The following is a 26,197-nucleotide window of genomic DNA, read 5'->3' as shown; positions in this document are numbered from 1 at the left end:
CTCATCCAAACAACATTGATGCACCCTTGAAAATATAATCTAGAAGTAATTACCATTCAAATTAATTACGCCGGAAAAAACTAGTCTAATAACTAACTAGATTAAAAAAATTAAAAAAACATTGTTGAGGCCTAAACCAACATTGATACACTCTTAAAAAGATGGTTTGGAAATAGTTACCCTTCAAATTAATTACGCTTGAAAAGGCAACAAGTCCAATAACTAAATTACAAGAACAACCTTGTGTATCGGCCTCAACTATATTTTAAGCCAAGGTCAAAGTATAATATTCTTTAACAAAAATAAAAACCTTGTGTATAGGCCTCAACTATATTTTAAGCCAAGGTCAAAGTATAATATTCTTTAACAAAGATAAAATAATAAACCTACTAGATGACATGTTAAACTATACTTTAAAATATAATATTTGCAAAACCCAAGGTCAAAGTATAATATTCTTTAACAAAAATAAAATAATAAACCTACTAGATGACATGTTAAACTATACTTAAAAGTATAACATTTGCAAAACCCAAGGTCAAAGGAGAATGTATAGAATGGGAAACGATGCGTTACCCCGCCCGTATGGAATAAAATAATTTGGTATCATCGACGTAGGAAGAGACGGGAAGAAAAGAAAAAAAAATTATCAGAAATTGTACATATCTAGATGTTGATAAAAAAAGTGAAATGACGTTTACCCAACAAAATAACGATAATTATAAATTTGGGAACCGGTTATGATTACATGTCTAGACTATCATAAATTTCAAATAATAAGTCGATTGGGTGGACAACCTTTAGAGACTATAATTCAATTATTCTTTTGGATAAGGATGACTTGGCACTTCACAAAAAGGGAACGTTGAGTTTGAGTGTGGGTCACAATTATTTGATTAGATAAGGGTTTCCATGAGGATCGAACATTGAACATGCTCTTCTCATTTATATCACCATTTATCAGTCATTTGCTGACCGAGCCTCATCTTTAGAACTATGCTGCCCACACGTCATTAGAGTCAACGTCATTTAAGCATATTCAGTCATTGTCAAGATTAGCTTTTTGGTTTTGTACGGGTCAGTGAATCAGCGTGGAATCGACTTTTCATTTGATTCTTGCTTAAATTTATATAGATCTTTTTGACACATCAACTTTTATCAAATGGTTCCAAACAAACCTTACAAGCCAACCACGTGTGAACGCTAAAACCGTTTAAAAGAAAGTTTCGCCTCTTCTAATTAGGAAAGATCTCTGGAGTGAAGGTTCCACGTCATCAAATCGTTGCAACAAAAACCTGTCAAAACCGCCAGGTGGGAACGCTAAAACCGCTCAGAAGAACCTCTCTCCTCTTCTTGATAAGGGTTATGGTCGGCGTAAGGAAAGATCTCTCGAGTGAAGGTTCCACGTGGCGTAATTTCTATGGCACACACAGAGATGTCCTTATCAGCTGCCAGCTACAAAAAGCGCAAGGCAACCGCTGGTGGGAGTAGAATGTCAGTTGTTGCAGAAAGAATTTAGGAAACAGAAATTCAAGATTTCGGAGCCCTATTTTGCTTACGAGCAGCCATGGCAGAAGAGCGCTTTATATCGACATGTGATTTATCTTCGTCTTCTTCTTTTTCTATTTCTTCACCCGATTCCACGGCCTCTTCCGCTTCCTCGGACGACATGACGGACAGCGGCAATTCTTCATGGGGTTCCTCGCCTCCACCGATACCCCATGGCAATGGCGGCCCTCTCTTCCATATGAAGTCTCTCAGTGATAGCCTCCCTTGTCGCAAGTAAGTCTAATGGCAACCGTGTATTCATTTATAAAATTGCTGTGTCTTCATTTCAAACCCTGAGGGTTGCAGGGATTAATTTTGTGTGTATGTTTGCATAATTTGCAGGAGGGGTCTGTCCAATTATTTCACCGGCAAGTCGCAGTCATTTACATCTCTGGGAGATGTGAAATGCGTGGAAGAGCTGGCCAAGCCGGAGAAGAAGAAGCTCAGGAGTTCCCACAGCTGGGAATCGACGAGAAAATCATCATATAATAATCAGACTTTCCGATCATCAATACTCTTGGCAGGCTCAGCCGAATCCATGAAAACACCCTGCAAATCTCCTTATGGATCAAAATTGGGCAAGAAAAATGGCCGTTTACCCACGAAATCCCACAAGCTACCGCCATCGCCTCCTAAACAAATAAGGACTCATGGGCAGCATACAATACGCTAATTTTCAGATCCATGCCGAATAGCGCGTGCTGAACACTGTACATAATACTCAACGTGGGCCTCGATAAGCTTCCCAAACCCTGACGGGTTTCGATTCCTGAACACTGTACATAATACTCAACGTGGGCCTCGATAAGCTTCTCAAACTCTGACGGGTTTCGATTCCTGAACACTGTACATAATACTCAACGTGGGCCTCGATAAGCTTCTCAAACCCTGACGGGTTTCGATTCCTGGACGGAAGAATGGCCCCTTCTTTTTTTCCCTCTTAAAAAGTCTGGTTTAACTATTCTATGTTTAGGAGTTTGTCGTTGTTTAAAATTAATAATCAGTTAGATCAAATCAGTGAATCCTGTGATTCCTAGCGTTTAAATATTTTTAAAAATCAATAATTGGTACTTGCGTTTAGATATGGTTAAAAATCAATGGTTTAGATATTGTTAAAAATCAATAATTGATAGATCTAATTGATCATTCCAATAAATTTTTGAATGATTTTAAGTAAATTTCACTTCCCCACACAAGGCACATTTAATTTTATATTTTATTTTAATGTAAATACAGAATATTTATGGATACATCATTATTCACTTTAATATTAAGATATTTAAATTTTTAAGCTTTTCAAAATTTTATCACACAATACACATAATAGTAAGGAGAATTAAATCCTGGATACTGAAACTATTGTCATTTAATTTAATTATTATTAGTATCATTTTTTTTGTATTCAAGCTTTTGTGATCCATAATGAATTAAACAAAGTCTTTCAGTAGAATTGTCATTTAATTCTTTATTTAACTATTATTATTATCATGTAACATTTATCTTTTTTTCTATATTCAAGTTTTTGTGATCCATAATGAATTAAAAAAAATCTTTTAGTAGAAATCACGTGAGAAATTTTTTTTGGTGTTTCAAACCAACAAGTGTGGTTCATCATCAAGCCCAGATGAAGAGACAAACCATGGCAAATGCTTAAATAGAGAGCAATATAGAGACATAATTTCAAGTAATTTGTTTAAATTATAATACTAGCAATTGTCTCAAAAGGTACAAAGAGAGGCCGATAAGATTATTAAAAGGAAGAAACCTCTATAGATAGGCAAGCATATATAAAGCTCACTAGTGACAAAGGCACTAACCACGATGACCATCGTGTACCAGCAGATTTGATATTAAAAGAACAAAACCAAAACCAAACTATTGATATTTAAATAAAAAGTAAATTACAGTGTTTTACATGGTAATTGAAAAGCGGCGGAATTTGTGATTTGCAAATATTAAAACAAATCACTTACATTGGTGGTTGACATTACAACTAAAACATTAACTAATTGTAAGATGCTTTTCCTAAACATTATTGTTATTATTTTTAATAAAATTCATTTAATAAAAATAATTTATTTAATTATAAAAATTAAAATTATTAAAATTTGAAACTCATTTTGAAAAGGAAACTTCGCCTCGTCTATAGATGAACCAAAAAATAGTCTTGTGCAATTGGATGAGAAAGGGTTCATAGAAGTCTATTTAAAGAGAGCGAAATAAGGGACAAAAAGCCCACTCAGTTGATTCCAAAATCCCAAAAAAAACATAACAAAAACATAAAAGATAAACCCAATCAACTCCAAAAATGTGAATTTGCAGTCTTGCATCTCAAAATTGCAAGGCAGACGTGTACTGAAAAAAATACACGTAAGTAATTGCTCTTCGCTATATCTTCTTGAAATGCACTTCTAAGTACTAAAATAATATGTTAGAATACCGCAGTCCTAGAATATCAAGCATCAAGATATTAATATAGTAAGTTTAATTTGATCTGCATATGCTAATACCCATCCAACATTAACAATTTCGAATTTAAAACAATTAGTTTTATCGAATCTGCTTAGACAACTTGAGGACACGCTTGTCAATTAGTTTCAAAACTCTGGCACGTTCAATTAACAAAACATGGTCTGTGTCAATGGAGACCTGGTTGGATGGTAAAGCAGGGAGTGTTTAAGATACCCACCAGGATTCGAATATCCCACGTTTCAAGCAAGTCTAAAGGTTCTAAGTTTTTGCCCTGTCTTGGGTATATTTTCCAACTCGACATTAAGTCAAAAATTGTTGGAATGGCCAAATTGACTTGTTAAATATATATAGACTAAGTCTCCGGGTTGTAGAAACATATTATTTTGGAGAACCCCAATCTATCATTGTCCAAGGAAGGTTGGGTCATTTGACAAAAATGGTACTAAGTCCTGATACTCTGTAATGTTGGGCCTATTCTTTATGCAACAATATGCATATGTCTTGGAAATCGCATGAGTTGCAAGAAGTCTTCCTTTCACTTTACATCCAATCCATTGTGCACATCAAGGGTAATAGAGGCCTCCAAATGTTAACATTGATGATGCAACCCAGGTTTGGATCTGCCCTTTCCAGCATACAGAGGAAGCCAACTATCCATCGACAACATAAACCTCTTTACCATTAACTGGGTCTACATGGTTAAACTTGTACGATGCCACTGGTATTGGAATAGATTTATGATAGACAAATACCTCATTTGACTCTGAACCAATAGCAACAGAAAGCCCCACAAGGCTCCTTTCATATCTATGCCCAGAATATGTCAGAACAGGGTTGCAAAGTACACTTCTTGTGCTTGTTGTCGGGTTCCAAGGCTTGATTGTGCCATCAATTGAAACTGAGGTAGTTTTCCTATGATGTGCAAGCAATATATTTACAGGATCTTGCCATTGAAGAGACACAACAATAGTCAAAAGTTGAGGACTACAAGTAACTAAGTTTTCATGTTGAAGTGTTTGGAAGCTCCCTATATGGCCTTTCTGCTCAAAGCATGCAAGAAACATGTAGAAAGAAAAATTCAAAGTCTGACTCAGTTATCTCCACGTTCCCACGTAATACCATAGCCTCAAGATCACAATATCTTTCAATAACTGAATATGCTTGATAACTTCTTTTGGAAAATTGAAAATGCTTTCAATTTCCAAATAAATACCTCGAATGCGAGCCTTCAATTGATGTTGGTCAGAGTAAATGTGGCTATTTGAATTCAAGCCCTTTGATATGAAAGGTAATTATGTTGGCTTATTCTGCACTACGTCAAACGAGCCAGCCACAGGATCCCGAGTTCCATGAACTATAATTCCTTTGGTACGCGTATTGATAAAATGTGAATTGCCATTAATATCATGGAGACTGGGAGCATCACCATGCTAGTCTTGTAACTGTTTTTGGTGAGCAACAAACCAGACATGGTAATCATGGTATTAGGCAAGGCACCTCACCTTTGTAAGCATCTCTCTTTCATGCTTAATTTACATTTGTTTAGAAGGATGTTGGTGATCTAACTCATTGTATGGATCATTCACTAGGCCACGTATTCCATGCCTAAAAATTGCTTCCTTTGCATGTTCCAGGTCCTACTTAATTGAAGGAATTTTTTATTTCAAACTTTATCAGATAAGGATTGTCATTTAACCATTGCTTCCCCTGCTCTGGTTCTTTGGCACCTGAACCTTGTTTTCCATGGAACAAAGAGCAATTGGCTAGTCTCTAGCATGGTTCACGGGAGCATCAATCCACTCACTTTTCTTTCCTGACATCTACATAATACGATGCATTGGGGACTAAATTCCAGCTGCAGATGATATTTGATAATATTCTTTATTACCTTTTTTCTGAAGGGAATTTTTCGTCAGCAATCCTTCTTGATGTGCTACTGTTACATTTTTATTTAGTTGAATCTCCACATTACCACACATTGCAAGAACCCTAGTAAATTCATTAAAGATATCATAACCTACAGCTATGATTTGTTGTATGTGCTTTTGTGAAGATGGACATTGCAGTGCATAGGCCAATAATCATTGGGGTTGTAAGTATGCAGTTTTTCTTTATTCAACATTTAACTGTTAAGTTCGAACAATTTTAAGATGTAAACGTTAATGCTGATCAAATCAGTAACCTGATTTTCTGGTTAAAAGCTTTGATCAGATGCAAAAGTTTGTAAGTAGTTTGGTCTTATGAGAGATTTTTTGGTCATGATGATGTGGAAGGTTCGAGACCTGCATAGGCCAATGACCATTGGGGTCGTAAGTATGCAGTGTTGAACTAAATTGTAATAAAAATTAACAAAAACAAAGATAATATTCAAATCATGATAAAAAATAAATATAAAATGTAATATAAATGACAGTTTTAATAAGAAAGTATTACCATTATAAAAAAAAAATTAAATGTAATATAAATGGCAATTTTAAGAAGAAAACATTATCATTATAAAAAATTGCTTGATAGATAGGACTGGAAGTTAAATTTACATACCCATTATAACTTGTATATATATACTGATTGTAACCTGTATATTTGATGAGTAGAGTGCAGGTCAAATTTATGAACTGGTTGCAACTTCTATATTTTGCTAAGATTTATATGAGAGCTTTTAACCTTTGTCATTGTCAGCGGAGTTGAGAGATTTTGGAAATGAAGCGCTTTCTGACCTGGCTCTCCCTTCTAAGATTTTTCAAAACCCCTCAACTATATGGTACCACATTCATGCCATCGACATTGTTAATTACCTTATCTGTGAGTGCTTTTAATCCTGGATTGCAAGAGATAAGTCTATTAATTTGGATTGCAGACATACTGCTGAATTATATATGAGCTAACAGAATTAAGATTTTTGTGGGAACAGTTGTTAGAGTGTAGATTTTTCAGACAATTTTCTACAGTATTCATCTTTCAAAAAAGTATCCTTTATTTTGTATTCCTATTTAGACTAAATAACAGAGTCACCCTACAAAGTTTCAGCATTAACAACCTTCTCCACACCTCTCGTGGACGATGTAGCAACAATATCCCTTCATTATTTTGTATCCATATTTAAAGAAAAATAGAGTCACCTTACAAAGTTTCAGCATTGACCATTCTCCATACAACTGTTAGATGATATGACAACAACATCCCTTCTACTTTTTTGTATCATATGACCATTCTCCATACAACTGTTAGATGATATGACAACAACATCCCTTCCACTTTTTTGTATCATTTAAATGATTTTTAATGCAGGGAGGCTAGTGAAGGTATAATAATGTTTCAAAGCCATTGGTCAAATATTGTGAATGATGGATGAAGATAAGACCTCTATAAACCACATCTGTTGGGACATGAACAAGGCCAAGGATGCCATTTCAGTAACATATAGAGGAAAGGAAGAGTAATGCATGTGGGATCGTTGATTACAGGTAGCAACTTCAATTACAGAAGCCATTGCATGCAGTTTAGGCTTTGTCATTGCTGTGAATTTTATTATAGGTGCAACAAAATATATAAGAGTTCAGTTTTGCAACAGTTAATGGAGGTTTTAATCCCATTAAAACCTCTGTTAATCCCATGCTAGGATGTGGCCATGAATCTTTTGACACCCACTTGATAAATAGTTGACTTCAGCAGAGAGATTGAGATATTGGATGCTATCTTAAAGAATAGGTTGGTGCCACGTATTGATACTTACAATTTTCTGATCAGTAACCTTTGTCGTCATGGAAAACAGGCAGATGCCACTACTGTTTTTGAAGACACAAGGAAAAAGAGTTTGGAACTCGATTTTGAGACACAGGACCCCTTATTCAGGGCCGGGTCCAATATATGTCACGCTTTTCAGTCAAGCAAGCTTCTTAATCAATTGCGTTCACTGAAAGACTAAACAGCGAAGCTCAAAATTTGTCAAACATAGTGGTCCAGGTTTTATCATGAGGATCATTTCCCTTTTGAAAATGCTCCTTCTTCCACATTCAATAGAACATCATGGTAGTTGCATGACTGACATCTTGTTTAATCAATTACTATTTTCACCTGTGAACCTAACTTGGTCAACAACAGTAATGGTATGTCAGAGGCCTTCAATTTTTCCAGTCACCAACATGACACCACAGAGAGGAAGAAATGTCATTGTAGTCTAAAAACTGTATGCATATTCGTTGCACAGACAAGATTCCTTTGTGATTTCAGAAATGGAATTATTTACATGCCGAACATGCAAGATATGGTTGCAGAACTATTTCAAACCAAGTGTTTAGCCATAAAATACCAAAATGCATATATGTATACTACAAGGAAAAGAAAACGCCCAACCTATTTACTGATTACATTCACAGTCATACAAAACTCTGTGGAGAATATAATCACTGTAAACTATGAAGAGAAATTTAAACACTGTAATTCCATGATTTGCATAAATAGATCTTAACAAAACGAGAACAAAACAACAGAGTTTGGTCCAGAGCTAAAATGCTCAACATCCATAATAATCTAAAGACCCTGAAGTCGACAGGGACAAGTCACTCTAGACATGGAGATGTGTTTGGAAAGATATAACTAAACATATATACAATGAAAGTATTTGTTGGCTTCTAAACATATGTACAATAAAATCATTCTATTATGTAGAGATGTGATTGAGAATGAGCAGCTAATCATATATGCATGATGGGCCATGGCATCGGCAACACCAGTGAGTGTTTATTGTGGTGCCATATTGTGCGAGTTGTTCCTGCAATTGATGGCACATTTTCCTGTGTGCATCCCTTTCATGAATGTGAATTGTTATCTTAAGTATTTTCCTTATTTTCTTTAACAACTTAATGGTTGGGCGCAAACGGTAAAGTGGCATTGATTGTTGTGGCAGGATCCTTGTCTGCATATCTTGTAGCGTAAGTTCTTGTTGCTGAATTTCTTCGCAACACTCATACAACCTTCGTAGGTAGCATGTATTCATACCTGTTGCCATCCAAAAAGGAAACATTGTAAGTGACAATGAATATGTTTGACGATTTTGTTTGAATATTCAAAATGAATTAACGATTCCAAACGAGTATAAAATCATATGAAACTAAATGTAATAGCAAGCAAATCTATGTGAAACTTAGTTATGTAGTGTGTGGTAGGTATCCTGATCATGAAGCAGGTCAAATATCGATGGCATTTGTTGTGAAGAAGTCAAATAGCAATTTCTGCGAAGAGGACGTCAAAAATTTTGTTGCAAAACATGTAAATGGAGCACTTGAGTTTCTATATGTTTCCTTACTCTGTCTCAACCTAAACTTTGTTTTCTTTTGTTGAAGATGTTAATTTCCAAGAGAAAATATCTGCTATGGTTGAGTGCAGGTTTCACCATACAAGAAGATACGTCGAGTAGCATTTGTCAATTCAATTCCCAAGTCCCCCACGGGCAAAATCTTAAGAAAAGATTTGATTCATCAGGCTCTGTCCACCTCCAGAAGTGACTCCCACAGTCAAACCATTAATCTCATGCATAACAAGATTATATGGAAACAGGATGAAATAATAATTGATTAGTCCAGAGGCTCTGGATGATGATTAGTCTAGCTCAAGGCGTGGCTCGATCGATGGTTTGCTTTGCGCACTGAGATCGTGAACGAGGATCTCAGCCTGATATAACCCTATCCTTTGTAATACGAAACGCGATGGGATAAGAACTTTGAATTGCGGCTGCAGACCTTAGTAGGAAACGATCCCGACAAAACCTCTCCCTGGTGTTTAATGGAAGTAATAGGCTTACAGGCCTTTACTCACGGTCAACGGAGGATCAACCGGAGGAGAAAATTGATGGGTTTTTCTCAGAAACTCTGGAGGATTTGAAGACATCATGCACTGTTCATAAAATGGTAAGTGAAAATTAAACAGGACTGAGAGTCAATGGAGGATCAACCGGAGGAGAAAATTGATGGGTTTTTCTCAGAAACTCTGGAGGATTTGAAGACATCATGCACTGTTCATAAAATGGTAAGTGAAAATTAAACAGGACTGAGAGAGCTTCAAAATTAAAGAGGACTGAGAGAGACGATGACCTGACCTGGAAGAAATGATGTTGTGCAGATGTTTTCTAAACAACAGCTCCGACTCGATTTCCAGCTCCGTTACCCGCTCGTGAGATTGTCAAACCAGGCTCCTCTGTCAGTTTGAACAGTGCTATACTCTGTGAGATTGATCCAAGAAGGCTGCCGGTAGTTTGATCCAAGAAGGCTCCCGGTCATGGAAGCACGGAAACCGCAGAACAGTTGATCGTGCATCAGAACAGCTGTGCACCGCAAAACAGGGACCGCATAACTGGGTAGCTACCAAACTGACAGAAGGTACCATACCACATCTTTCTCCGAAAACAGAATGCGCCATTACTACTGGAGCTTAAGAATGCATAAGCTGCGGAAGAGAACCGCCTTCCATGAATAGATGACGCCGCTCGGTTTTCTCAATCAATGCTTCACCCGGTTATTATAGTCATCCATTCCTCCATGCAAAGAGAATTAAGACATCACTTCTTGAAAAAGGCAGGCAATAATGACGGGTATCAGCCACCGACCGACCATCTATTTTTCCCAGAAGCATCCACTTCCTCATACAGATTAAACCGGTCTTTACTCTACTCTGGAGTGCTGGGCTTTGTGTGACGGTTACCTACATTCTCGCTCAGCTGTTTTCTTTAATTCTCGTCGCTCACAAGGTCCCTGTACCCCACTGTGAACCTGGTCCCTGATTTATTAATATATTAAAAACAAATATTATTAAGTAATGGCGGTATTAAATGGTAGTGTTTGAAAAATATTTAAATAATGATATTATTTCATTAATTTATTAAAAATATTAATAGGTAACGACTATATTAAATGGTTAGTTTTTGAAAAATAATATTTAAATAATGATATTAGTTTATTAATTTATTAAAATATTGATATGTAACGGCTATATTAAACAACTAGTTTTTGAAAAAATATTTAAATAATGATATTATTTCATTAATTTATTAAAAATATTAAACAATCAATCTAGTTCTATAAAGTTCACCATGGAATTTGAATGTAATGGTAGTCTTCCCATTCCTTGATGTCCTCCTCTCAAGGAATGATAATGGCTCTTTTTGTCGTCAGGTATATTGTAAGAAAACTCATACGGAACAATATCTTCATGTTAATTTTCATCATTTCCCAGCTCAAAGCTTGGTGTTCTCAACACCTTAGCAACTAGAGCTTTAAGAGTTTCTGATGAGAACCATCTCAAGGAAGAGAAAGAACATCTCCTAAAGTGTTTTTTTTAATAATGGGTATAGTAGACACCAATGTACTAAGGCTTTCCTTAGAGCTAAAAAAGGTCCTAGTACTAAAAAAGATATTAAGGATCGATTTTTTGGTGTTCATCTTCCTTTTATCCAAGGGACCACTGACAAGATTACAAGGATCCTAAGGAAGCATAAGGTGGCTTCAACCTTTTGGCCTTTAAATACCATACAGAGCTCTCTTAGATATGTAAAATACCCAATGGACCCCAAGAATATGAAGGGTGTTTATGTTATCCCATGCTCTTGTGGGACTCCCTACATTGGTGAGACTAGTCGCTCGATTAATCAAAGGATTCGTGAGTACGCAACTAACATCAAGCATGGCAAGGCCCGCTCCTCTACTTTGGCGAAGCATGTAGATAAATCTAAGCATCACATCTGCATTGAGAAGGCCCAAGTCATTGCTAAGGTTGGTCATTTTCATCATCGAAAATTGAGGGAGGCCCTAGAAATTGAGAAAATGCCCAACCTACGTAGGTATTGGCAACCTTTTTATAGTATTTGTTGTTGATTTATTCTTCATTAGAGTTTATTTTCTTGATCCTTGTTTTTATATATTTTATCACCCTATTCGTTCTTAACTCTTTTTCGTATTTTTTGTTATTTGTTTAAAGGATCTGAGCCTCATATTTTATTGTTTACCCCTTTTATTTATTGATTATTTTTCTTTGGATATATATATATATATGTTTGTGTTTCTATTTATTTATTTCTATCTATTTATTTATTTATTTTTATTTTATATATATATATATATATTAACTTGTGTATATTTTTGTTTTATTTTATTTATTTTTCCATTAATTATTTTTATTTTATTTCCATTAGTTATTTTATTTATCAAATGATCTTGTCTTTACTCGTTTTTATAATTTTTTACTCCCCTCCTTTAAAGTTTGACTTTAATTTATTTATTTATTTTAAAAACTAGCTATTTAATATAGCAGTGACTTATTAATATTTTTTTAATAAATTAATAAACTAATATCACAATTTAACTAATATTTTTCAAAAACTAATAATAATTGATTTTAATAAATTTATTTAAATATTATTTTTTCATGAACTAGTAATCTTTGGTTTTAATAAATTAATTTAATTTAAATATTATTTTTCAAAAACTAGTTGTTTAATATAGCCATTACCTATTAATGTTTTTAATAAATTAATGAAATAATATCATTATTTAAATATTTTTTCAAAAACTAACCGTTTAATATAGCCGTTACATATTAATATTTTAATAAATTAATAAACTAATATCATTATTTAAATATTATTTTTCAAAAACTAATAGTTTAATGTAGCTATTACCTATTAATATTTTTAATAATTTAATGAAATAATATCATTATTTAAATATTTTCAAAAACTAGCCATTTAATATAGCCGTTACTTAATAATATTTGTTTTTAATATATTAATATTATAATTTAAACAAAATTGTTTAAATATAGTCGTTACTTGAAATTATGTCCCTACATTGCTCTCTATTTAAGCTTTTGCCATGGTGTGCCTCTACATTGCTCTCTATTTAAGCCTTTGCCATGGTCTGCCTCTTCATTGGTCCTGATGATGAACCACACTTGTTGGTTCAAAACGCATCGGCCAAAAAAAATTCTCTCATGTGATTTCTACCGAAAGACTTTATTTAATTTATCTTTTTCTTAACTTTAGAATTTATTAACCAAGAAAAATCAAATCTTTTAATATGTAATTTTCTTTTAAATGTATAACTTGAAGAACATTTTTCAATTCCAAAAATTTAATTCCTATCCACACCTACTATATCTATACTAGTTCTAACAATATTATTTATATTTATATAAATTTCACGGCTTTATATAAAAATATTCTTACTTTTAATTTGATCAAAATATAATTATTCACATATTTAGTATATATTCAACATTTTATAAATTTTTATATACATATCACATTTTTATTATTAACTTTATTATGTTTATTAATTATATGTTTTGAATATAATTATTAGTATTATTTTTATTTATATTTATATATATATATATATATATATATATATATAAGTATTATAATTTTAGATATCATTTTTGGGATTCAACTGCATTAAGTCATTAACGTATTATAATATATCTAATATAATGCAAGATATCTAATATAATGTACTGCAAAAACCCCTTAATACTTATTATAATTTTATTAATAAAAACAAAATACAATATAATAAATTGGATTGAATTTATGTATTTTTTTATATTTAATGAGTTACTATAACATTTTCTCATAACAAGGATGAGCCACTACCATTTTGTTATAAAGTTGTAAAGCACTTCTCACCATAATTAACTTGCATCAATTCCTAATGAGATATCATTTGAGATGAGAATTACTTAAACAATGTGGCAACTAAGTTCAAAATTAACTTCTTAAAATCCTACAAATTAATATCACAATGCATATTTTATTTGGTTAAAAATAATTATATAGTATAATTAATAAATGTTGAGTTTTTTAATTATCAAAATTAAATAATATAATTTTAAAACAGGTTATAATTTACGTGAGGTGTAGTCTGGATGGAATAATGGTTTTCCACTTTAGGCAGTGGCAAAACACAAAGGTGTCACACACTCGAGGGGTCACGGTGCACCCAAAATCACCTTGTAACCATATCTAGCCCCTGGGGTCATGACAAGTGGTATTAAAGTGCATACCAAAGTAAATTAGAGCAAGAAGTCCAAGAAGGGATCTAAGGAGATATGAAGAAGTTGGTTCACAGTTTACCACGCTCAAGTAGAAGCCGAAGTTGAATTCAATGGAAGTGGTCATAGGTGAAGTTGCCTATCTTTATTACAGAAGTGGGAAGGCGATTTTCTATGATTGTTTTCCAGGAAGGCAAAGGGGGATTGGCTATTGGTTTCTGGTATAGGGGATAATTGGGTAAAACTTGTGTGAGTGTTAGTGAGGCCACATATGGAGGCTATTATTAGTAGATCAAAATGTTGAACACAAGACATGGCTCGGTGACCCAAAATGAGGCTACATTGGTAGAAAAGGTCCAATTTATCAAGAAAAACTTGGCAAAGGATGGTGGATGCAATGGAAGACCATTAAATTGAGTTCGAAGAGATTCAAAGGGATATTGGAGAGATAAGGGAAGTTATTGATCCATGATCCTACACAATTAAGGATATAGCAAAACAATCCCAAGGTTAAGAAAATCATTGATAAGTTACTTGGAAGAGAGAGTGAGATCACTTATGGCATTGACACGATACCAAATCTTTATTACTTTTTATTTTGCACTCAAAAAGAGGTTTGCATATTAAGAGATTTGTTGATCTAGAGTTAAAATAAATTTGTGCCAGTTAATAAAATAAAATTACAATATAATAAATTGAACTGAATGTGATAATGAAGTTGTCCTGCGGATTAATCACATCATTGAGATTTGGTTGACGTTACGAACCATCTAATGTGATTCATCCTCAGGACAAAGGTAAAAAGATCAATCTACCCATAAGTTTAAATAGAAGAGATGCATGAGGGTCCAAAGTTAGCCATTGGAAATTAGCCATTAAGAATTAGTTATTAAAAGAATAAAATTAATATTATTTAAAAATTAAATTAAATTAATATTTAATTAAAAAATAAAAATTAGCTATTATGAAATAGTTGTTAGGAGTTAGCCATTAGAAATTAGATGTTAGAACAATTGAAATAATAATTAATTAAATATTATTATTATTTCTTAAATTAAATTAGATTAGATTAAATTAAAATTAATATTTAATCATAGAATATATATGAATATTGATTATTAAATCATAATATTTAATAATAAAAAAAGGGTAATCAAGAAAAGAGGGCAGGAATCCAACTCCTACTTAATTTCCAACCATTATCCCTATTGAGGTTGATTGCATGTTTATCAATCTTAATAGCTTCTCTTAGCTTCCTATGATGGAAATGATTAACCCTTGCAATGACCTAAGAATCCTCAATGCAGACATGGTGCTTAGATTTCTCTGCATGTTCAGCCAATGATGAGGATCGGGAACAATTGTGCTTAATGTATGTTGCATGTTCTTGGATTCTTTAGCTAATAGAGTGACCAGTTTCCCCAATGTAGGAAATCCCACAAGAACATGTGATAGAGTAGATCCTTTTCATATCTTTAGGGTTCACAAGGTCTTTAAGGGATTTAAGATAATTTCTAATAGTATTAAGGGGTTTAAAAGTGGCAGAAACTTTCTTCTTTTTAAGAATATGAGCAATCCTATCTGTGGTCCCCTGGATAAATGAAAGCTACACATTGGAGAAAAGATCATCACGAGCAGGTTTAACCTTGGAATCTTTACAGGCTCTTTGGAAAGTTTTGAGGTCTTGATGCTTGTTGTAGCCACTATTTTCAAAAACCTTCAAAAGATGATATTTTTCTTCTCCCAAGTGATTCTCATCTAAAATCCTCAGAGCACGGGCGGCAAGAGTGCTAAGAACTCCAAATTTATGAGCCAGAAAATGATGAAAACTGGCATGAAGATACTTTTCCGTGTGAGTTTTTTTGCGATAAACTTGGTGAGAAACGAAATTGAATCTATTTATTATTTTTACTACTTTAATAATTGAGTAAAATTTATATTTTATTATTATCATTATTTTGATCTAAAACTTTATCTAACTAACAACTACAAGTTATATAGTAGATGTCGAATTAATTTGCATCACAACATTGGAATATATGATATTTTTTTGTCAAGTTGTCTAAGTTTTCAAGAGATTACTTCAGAATTGACCCATGGGTTGAGAAACCACGGCCCAAGGGCATATAATCCGTCCAAATCACTTAGGGATCGCACCCGGTCTAGGCTAAACCAACCCTTAACATGACTAGATTTTTACCCACAAAATTTTGAATTAATGACCTTCACATCATAGAATGATTTAAAAATACACTCCATCACTATTTACTCTATGCCCCGTGAAAGAAATATACAGTTATTAAATATCATTTGAGTTCATGATTCACGTAGAAACTAAATTTGTATTTTACTTCAATTTATTTAGCTAATATTATAATTTATATTTAAATTTATTTTTGGTTAAAGTTAAGTGTATAATTTAATTAATATGTGTTTTGAATGCTTTTTATCAAAATTAGAATTTGTTGGTGTTTAAAATATTTTTTAAATACATAAAAGTAATCGAACGAATCGGCTGATAAAGGAAACATGCACTGTTGATAAAGGACACATACACGAGTCTTTGAGTTGGATGGAAATAAAAAAAATTGAACATCATGAAACACAATATTTGGGATATATTTATAACCGTGGAATGGGTTGTCTGCTTTAGATAATAGGAACCATATTTTCATTGAGAGCCTTAAATATGGACTCTTTAACGACAATTCTATTATTATATTTAAGTTATTATGTAAATTACTGTGATGTTAAAAAAATAAATAAATTTAAGGAAAGATGACGGGTTTGCAGAGTTTTCAAAGACTTGATATAAAATATTTATAAAGAGTTGTATTGATAGGTAATTTTTTAAATAAATATTGGGAAAGTTTTGTTGATTAAAAGTTGAGGTCAAGTTTATAGTGGAAAGATAGGAATGGTTATCAATTTCGACCAGAAAATTTGCAAGGTTGATTTTTATTTATTTATTTTTTTAAACGAATTATCACATTTATATAAAAAAATTAATTTTAAAAAACAATTTTAAAAATGGGTATAAATTATGAAAACGAAAGTAGACATAATATACTTGAGTTTAAGTCAAAGTTAAGGGAATACAAAGTTATGTGCCAACTTGGTACTAAGTGGTTTGAGAGAATTTTGTCGAAGAGTTATCTAAACATAAACAATTTTAAAAAATATTATTAGAGAATAGACTCGCACAATTTGTAAAAACTAAACCATATAAGGAAATAATTATTCCTATGTTGGTGATGTCTCAGCTTGGTACTAAGTGGTTTGAAATAATTTTGTTGCTAGTGTCCAACCTAAGCAACGAGAGCTAATTTTAACTAAAATTATACTCTTAACAAAAGTCATGGCCAAAGAAAAATGTTCTTCAACAAATCCCTAAAAAGTAAATCCAAGCTTGTGGTTTTGGTCAAAGAAATTACTAGAACCTTCGAGGGTCTATTAATAGAAGGGACACATACCGAGCACTTGAATTAATGTCTCAATTCCAAAGTGACGAAAAAGCTACGTAAATCATACAATTCAAGTGTAGAAAGGCAAATGATCCCTTTAGGCCACCCATATTGAATAAAATGCTTTCGTATTAATGGAACCTTCATTGACTTGTAGAGAGATGGTAAAAAAAGAAAACACATTATTACATAAAATGGGATATTTAAAATTAAGATGGATTATTTTTTCAAATGGATGGTTAGAATATTTTTATCAAAAATAAAATATGGATTTTGGGCCAGAATCCTTACATAATTCATTCATTTCCACCATAATTATGCTCTCAAATGTCCAATATAGATGTAGGTTATGGTTATGGTAATTTTTTCCTATAATTTTAAATTGATGCCTACTATAGAATCTATAGTAGATGCGTAGATACAGAGAGAACTTGCATAACATCATAAACTTAAACTTAGAGAAAACTATCCAAAAACTAGCTGTCAAACCAAGCACATCTTTAGGATTGAAGCTCATAAATCACTTTTGTTTCTCTAGAGATTGAACCATCTTCCCTCTTTTTCAAGCTATATCTTCGCCATATTCAACCTCTGAAGAAGCTAGCTATAGTCCTGCGACAAACAAGTCCTCCATATCTATCATTTCGCAGTGAATGGCTGCCATCTCGGTCCTAAATTCACTCTACAAATGATCAATTTTACTTTGCATCAACTCGAGCTTGGAGTCAGTTAACAACTAAAGGGATTTGTGAGCCTTTTCTTTAGCCTCTTGACAATGCTTAAAGGTAAGCTGCATGCTTTACATATCCTCAAGGACCTTGTTCAAAATTTCATTTACGTCAATAGAGGCAGTGCCACAGGAAGAGAAGCTTGCATTCTCTATGTCGAAATTGCACAACATCAACACCAAGTCGTGGATGTTGGCTTTGATAACCACTACGTTTATGAAACCATACTCTGCAAAGTTTAGGGCTTGAAGAATAATATCTATACTACGCCATTGAATGTATTCATGAGAGGGCATGATGTCGGGACAGAGAATTCCATCATGGCTCTGCATTTCTTCCTTCTCTATTGAATGCAGGGCTGGAATTTTCATGCTAATACAACTTTGAAATCCTTGTTGAAAGAACAAATTGCTATATATAAGGAGGGATAAAAGTTCTAGCATGAGGTGAGATGAATGCAACTGTCTCAGCTAACTAATAAATTGAAACGCAACACAAGTCAACAAGAACGCAAGGTAGCAGAAGGAATACTCCACCGGTCAAGTGTGAATGCTTGCTTGACATGAGTACATCAAGGGAGACGATCAGGGCCTATTAGTAGACGATGGCCGCCAAACATTATAAACCATTACATTTGAGACATTAATTTTCCAACTAGTTAATTGCTCCTTGTAATTGTTAGCTTCCCTCATTTTTAATTTTTCATAAATGCAATTTAAAATTCTCTCTTTGCTATTTTGAAACATCATGGAAATGGGGATTTTATTTTACATTCATTATTCAGATCTATGATCCCTTTATTCAATTTAGCTCCCTTATTTGCTAAATCATCTGCCAATGAGTTTAAATTCCTTAATACATGGTAGAGTTGAACTTGTTCAAACTATTGAAGTTGAAGAAGGATATGATGCACCATGGGAGAGTTATTGCATTTATGTTGATGTTTGGCCTCCCATACTCATTGATCCATCAAACAGAGGTGTTAAACAAGGAACACTTAGGTTACTTTACTTTTTGCTACTCTAGCTTCCTCTGGATCTATTTCCTTTTCTTTTCTGGCCCAGAACTTGGCTGGTTTTCCATTGTTTTCAATGCTGCTACCTACTCATTTCACATCATATATGGTGCCTATTATTAAAGAGCCATTCTTCTTATTTCAAGGCGCCCCCTATTATTCTTATTTATTTCTGATCCCAAATAATTACCAATTCGTTTGGGCGTTGATGCCTCTATAACAGAGTGGACGAACCTTGCAACACCGAACAAGAGCTTCAGTGGGGCATATGCCCATAGTCAGTCAAGTAGAGTCTTTCTTTTTGTGCATTGAGGAGACCCATCTACTCCAGTATGTATGAAAGGCAGGCAATCAACTCCATTTGGAGTCGTATCTCCAAAAGTACTTATTCATTGCTATAATTGCATAAGAATATGTTGATAGGAACTTCCTTCCTGCTAATGCCGCCTTTGTTTTGTTTTTGTATGCTGCACCCTTTCTCTCGTTATACCTCTTGTGGTGAGGGAGGAGGCACGGTCACCTATTCCTAGTCCATCCTCTCTGGAAAAATTGTGTGTTTGGCAACTTAGTTTCTTCAAGACACTTGTTCTCATTACACCTCTCGTGGTGAGGCAGGGGGCACGTGTAGCCCATGCAAATCCTACACAAAACGCTATTGCTTGGCTTGGTATCTACTTGGCCACTCTACCCTCTAGCCTTGGTACTCATCGTGGGCAACCCATACACGTGCATTCCTTTATTTCAAGGTTTATGAACTATACCCTTTCAGGAAGGTTACCTAGGATGGGATGGGCTCCTGGGCTCGCTTTGGTCGGGCTACTTGGATTTGCTTATAGGCTTTGATCCCTAGATATTAAGCTTTAATACTTGGCTACTCAACTTTGCTACGTGGCTTGGCTCCTCTAATCCGCCAGAGGGGGGCAAGTTTTACCCTTGTTAAGCTTCGACAACAGGAAAGGATTGCTCATCTGACCATCCATGTTTCGGGGGTTGCTCATCTGACCGACCATCGTATGACTGGTTCCTACATTATTGAAATGTCGTTTTCACTGCTCTTCCTATCTCAGGCGGGCGGACTACCCTTTCAAGATTATCGATTTTCGATTAAACTAGAGATAAACAAGCGCATGCATCCTTGGGATTTGCACCCCTCCAGCTAGAATAGAACCTCTCTTGCAATGTGCCCTAAGTTGCCTAGGGATCTGTGCCTTGTCCAAGAATAGATCATGCATGCAACCTAAAACTGAACTGAACTGAACTAAAGACCAAACTGAAGACTAGAGCAACCATGCTTGAGGCATGCATGCACCCTCCTAACTCACCTCTACATAGCAACAACTCACCTCCCAACCCAACCTAGTGTTGCACCATCAATAACTCTACATAAATATCGAGGTTGTTCATCCTGCTTAAAGCAGAGACTAACTGCTGCACAACCCCTTGTTATAAATTTTAAATGATATGTAAAAATTAATAATTGTAAGAAAGAAAAAAATTATTATCATTTATATTGCTTCATAAAGCCTATTAAATAGCCACAATCAATTTTGTGGATCAATCATTTTGAAAAGTAACTCAATGACAAAATTGCCCACATCATTACTTTTGCATGAGATATGATTGGTTTCACATTCGAAAGCAATATAGCGATGAAAACAAAGAATACTCATCCCTTCTCGATATACACATTAAAGGTGTTTAAATCTCGATTGGGTGGACAACCTTTAGAGACTATAATTCAAATATTCTTTTGGATAAGGATAACTGGGCACTTCACAAAAAGGGAACTATGAGTTTGAGTGTGGGTCACAATTGTTTCAGTGCCAATTTGATGTTTGAGTGTGGGTCACAATTGTTTCAGTGCCAATTTCATTTCTAATTGGATTAGATAAGGGTTTCCACGAGGATCGAACATTGAACATGATCCTCTCATTTAGATCACCATTTATAAGTCATTTGCTGACCAAGCCTCATCTTTAGAACCATGTTGCCCCCACGTCAACAGAGTCAACAACATTTAAGCGTACTCACTCGCTGTCACGATTAGCATTTTGGTTTGGTACAGATCAATGAATCAATGTGGAATCGACTTTTCATTTGATTTATAGTTAAATTTATATAGATTTCTTTGAGACATCAACTCTCATCAAATCTTCCCAAAAAAATTCTAAGAAATTAGCCATGTGTGAATTCTAAAACTGCTTAGAATACGAGTAAGATTTTTTGCAAATTGATTCTAAACACCAAAATTTAAGAAAATTTCACCCCTTCTGTATCGCAACAAAAATGTGGCTTTTTAATGACCAAATCCATGAAAACACGCTCCATGTCTGGTTATGGATCAAAGTTGGGCAAGAAAAATGGCCATTTAATTTTCCTAAACAAGTAAGGATGACTCATGGGCAGCAGACAATACACTAATTTTGATATCCATACCGAACAGCACGTGCTGAACACTGTACATAATACTCAACATGAGCTTCCTTTTATTTATTGTAAACTTCTCAAATCTGATGGGTTTCGATCCATGGGCGGAAGAAAGCCTTTTTTTTCCTCGACGTATCGTTTTTAAATTTTTTTAATTGTTGGTACGCTCGTGCGCCGCGCTAACCGGGACATTTAATTTTGTGCTTTATTTCCACGCAAATGCAGTGCATTTACTGAGGCGTAATTTCATTCGACTAATAATTGGCTTAATTCATTTATATTGATTCATTTTAATTTTGGGTTTATGAGTCCATGAACCATCGAGAAGAATCAAATTATATATATACATATTAAAAAATAAATTTAATCTTCAGTGAATTTAAAAATAAAAATAAGATAAATCTATGTTAATTTTTAATAATATTTTTTATATTTATATAAAATTTAATATGTATTTTTTTATTTTTAATTTATTAAATTTTAAATATATATATATATATAGTTGGTGAAATAAGAATCGGAGGGGTTATCTCTATGAAAAAATAGAGATTCAATATGCTTAGGGAGTGTTATAAATAACCAAGTAGAATATTTAGCATGGTGGTATTTCGAGGAAAATTCAATTATTGATGGTATTTGGGGATTCTATGATCATCATCTGACAAGTGGTTAAACTCAAAGAACTCCATCAATATAATCTTACAAAGGATAACACTGAAAATTAGGAAATTTGATTTAGTAGAGTTTCATCATGTCAAGAGGCATTTAAATCCCATGGCAAGTGTGTTGGTCAATAAAGGAGTTGCATTGGAACAAAGGATGTTGGCAAAGGATGATAGCAATGCCATATTTAAACCTTTACCATGAGAGTAAAAATTAAAGTCCATACAAATGGTACACCAATTTGAATTAGTGTAATTAGTGGACAAATTTTTAAGTGGGAGGCTCAATGGCCTCATGTCAGACCTTGTCCTTGACTGACGATCCCCCAAAATAAATATATTGAAGACTGACAACATTACTTTAATGTCAGGGCTAGGGCCCTCCTAAACACTTGGTCAAGGTTTACTCTTGTACATGAAACTTGGGACAGATGGTGGATTGGCATCAACTATAGTAAAGGCAAGTGGGATCTGTAGTATAACTTCTCCATCTGCATGGTGAGGCAAGCACACTTGAGCAACAAAGCTTTAATGGCATTGGTTAAGAACTGTCACGGGGATGAATCAAGAAGGGAACGTCTCGCTAGTTCAATGAATAATGCACGACATCGAATTAAAGGTCATGAGTGGCCATGCTAATTGACAGGAATGGGTTGGCGAGGAGGAAGTCTATATAAGATAAGAAAGTCCATTATCCTAAATGCCAAGGTATGTGACTAGAAACAAGATTTTATAGGTGATAAAGTTGCTCGAGGTGCAGGAGAGAGCATGGCATGCGAAACACAGATCTCGACCTCCAAGGAGAATGAGGAGATTACCTGCTAGTTAGATTACATCTCTGTGACCATGGAGCACATTATATCTTTGCTCAAATGATAAGGAGAAATGGTGGCCACGTAGATCAGGTTCATATGCAACTTCTTAGCCAAAAGACTGATTTGTTACAAAGCAAAATAGACAGCCTACAGGAAAAATTGGGCAGAATGGATAGTTTTCCGAGAAAGTTATGTTGAAAATTGTAACTAGATTCAGTCTTCACACGAGGGGCTTCACTAACAAAAGAATATCATACCACGTGCATTCATATTGGGACATAAAAAATGAGGAAAAAATGAAATAATGTATTGAGCATATAATAAGGGGTAAAGGGTTTATATATGTTGTATAGCAATATGTGTATTATAGGGTATTGTTTATACAATACATTAGCCACGTAGAGGCAAAAAACAAGCTAGATGGAGAAAATAGAGGTTCAGGAGTATTGTGGGAGTATCGAGAGTGGGAGGGAGAAATTAAACACTATGGAAATATTAGCTCCAGAGTAGCCTAATGTTCAAGCCTATGGCCCTAACTTATTGATATGCAATTTATGGTAATGTTAAATTTGTAAAGTAAAAGTGACAGTCTCCTTTATCTTTTATTTTCATCATTTTACTTAAAAATTTAACATTGCCATGAAATGACCAAGGATGTTTGAGAGTGGTTTTGACCTCATTACATTTAATATGGAGAAAGTAGAATTTTAGATCTCACTCAAAATCCAACAGAGTTCTCATTTTTTCATGATTTCAAGATTAGGGGATTGCAATGTTTCCATTGGATTTTGTCATGTACTAGGGTATGGAACTCATATTTAATCAAGAGAACCAAGCCCTCCATGTACCTTGATCTTAGTGACATTGGTTGTCGAACTCCTCTATCATGGCCCTACTAAAAATGTACCCATCACTCAAACAAAATCTTGACCTAACATGCTACATTTTTTCTATCTTATGTTAATTCTTAAAAGGTGATATTAATGACACAGATCCCAGGATAGGAAATGATTTTGATGATATGTAGGTTTTTGTTGTAGCATGATTTTTTGTATGCTAGAGGCCATTTAGAGCCTATTTGTTGATGTATTTGAAGTTTAGATATGGATTGCATTCGATGTTATTTTGGTTATGTGCACCCTTACATGCCGAATATAAATGAGAACTTGTAATTTGTGGACCTATGGTTGATGAATATTATAACTAATATATGAATGATGTTATATGGTTTAATCCATGTTTTTATGTTTTTTTATCACTAATTCATCATTCTACATGCTTTTGATGACATATATGCATCAAAATATATAAAACTAGCATTTGCACCAGATGTTCCAAAGGAAATGTCATAAGGCATAGATTTGATAAGAATCGTGGTATAAAAATTAGAAAACAAAAAGGTATTCAAAGCTAGAAGATAAAGAGAAATCACTTACATTATGCTAAATTTATAGATTCTATAACCTTTCCAACACAGATTACCTCTCAGTATTCAAAGATTCTTCTTCAAGTTCCAAACAAAATATTTGATCAAAAAGATGTATCAAATATTTGATACAGATTGCCTCTTTTTCAATATTGAATTGTCTCACTTGATCAAAAGCTCACACTCTTTTACCACTTGCTCTTAAGGTGATTGGATTTGCATTTGCTTGTCCTTGCTCAACTTCTTTTGGGCATTTAGACTGTCAGAAAACTCACTATAGATACACGTTGAGAGACAAAGATAACAATGAAGTCCTGTTAGGCGAAATATATTCCTTGTGTCTCCTTAGAGTCCTGTTGAATTCCAATACCTCTCTATTTTCCATGTCTATGCTTAGAGCCCCAAACTCTACCAACCAAACCATGTTGAAAAAGACAATTCCAGAATGAGATCCACAGTTAAAGAGAAATAAGGAGAAGGCTAGAGACACCTTGTGCATCCTCAACAGAGGATAGAAACCAGGGCAAGAGACCCTTCACCACGAAATCCTCAAGAAATTCCATGCAACAAGTAGTCCAGATGGAACACACACAAGAAAGGGAAAGCCTTGGAGAAACAGAGTTGAGAGACCACTCACTTCCAAATCCCTTACAAACTACTATCGATTGTAAGGTGTTACAATGCCAAACTACCTCTAAATCCTTATTTACCAATGAGCAGCAGTTTACTTCTCTCAATCCACCTTGGTATTTTGCGCCTTACCATGAGCCTGAAGTCCTCTCTATTTGCAATCCTACAGCTCCAGATCCATCACTATTGCTCATAACTCATTATTCTCCCTCATGCTCTACTATTTATCCATCATTGACAGTTCAAAGATTAGCTCTCTATGTTCATCGTTTATAATGGTACCCAAAAGAACCTAGTCTCCCATGAATTTGTAGACCACCTCTGTGTATCACAAAATTGTAAATTAAACCATATTCATGGAACCTAATTCAACACCTAATTTTTAACTGCAAATAGACTTCTCCCTGGCTCTAGTCCCTTCCTCGAATACTCAATCAAGCCCCTCTCCAATAAGTAACTTGAAATAAATAGGTGGTTGAGAACAAAAATCATGCCGCATCAAAAGGGAGGGTAAATATGGTCCACCTCTGACTATGATTGGGGGTGTTTTATTATAAGATCTCCAAAAATCTCCTCACCTTCTGAAACATGGACAAATGCATTCCAACCCTCTAGAACAGGTTGATGAAGAACAACTCTTGGCTTTATTGTGAAATCAAAGAACATTGTTGGAGTTCGGGTGTATACAGGGGAATTAATGCCAAAATCTTCTCTGGCTATGAAAACTGCTCTAACACCATCTTTCTCAACCTTTGGTATGTCTTTACCTTCTGACAACTACTCTAACACAATCTTTCTCAACCTTTGGTATGTCTTTCCCTTCCAATTCTTGATATGCAGGTTCAATCCTATACATAAAACCAATGCCTTGCAAGTCTATAACTAAATTAGAAATAGAGAATCTTAAATAAATTATCTTGTTAGAAACAAAATTACTTACATTTTGTCTTTTGATGAAATATTTACCCAAAG

General features: G+C 34.2%; 1 pseudogene across 1 annotated transcript; it reads left to right on the top strand.

Moving 5' to 3' along the window:
• The first annotated feature begins 1,483 nt into the window (after window positions 1–1,483).
• On the top strand, window positions 1,484–2,570 carry LOC149144136 (uncharacterized; annotated as a pseudogene). Its single transcript, XR_016264700.1, has 2 exons — window positions 1,484–1,782; window positions 1,891–2,570. The product of XR_016264700.1 is annotated as an uncharacterized LOC149144136 (transcript).
• The last annotated feature ends 23,627 nt before the right edge of the window (window positions 2,571–26,197 follow it).

This window comes from Pinus tabuliformis, chromosome X (genome assembly GCF_031772625.1).
Source record: "Pinus tabuliformis cultivar Carrire ecotype Pingquan chromosome X, CPIR1, whole genome shotgun sequence".
Lineage (NCBI taxonomy): Eukaryota > Viridiplantae > Streptophyta > Pinopsida > Pinales > Pinaceae > Pinus > Pinus tabuliformis.
This window is presented reverse-complemented; position numbering and strand designations above follow the sequence as displayed.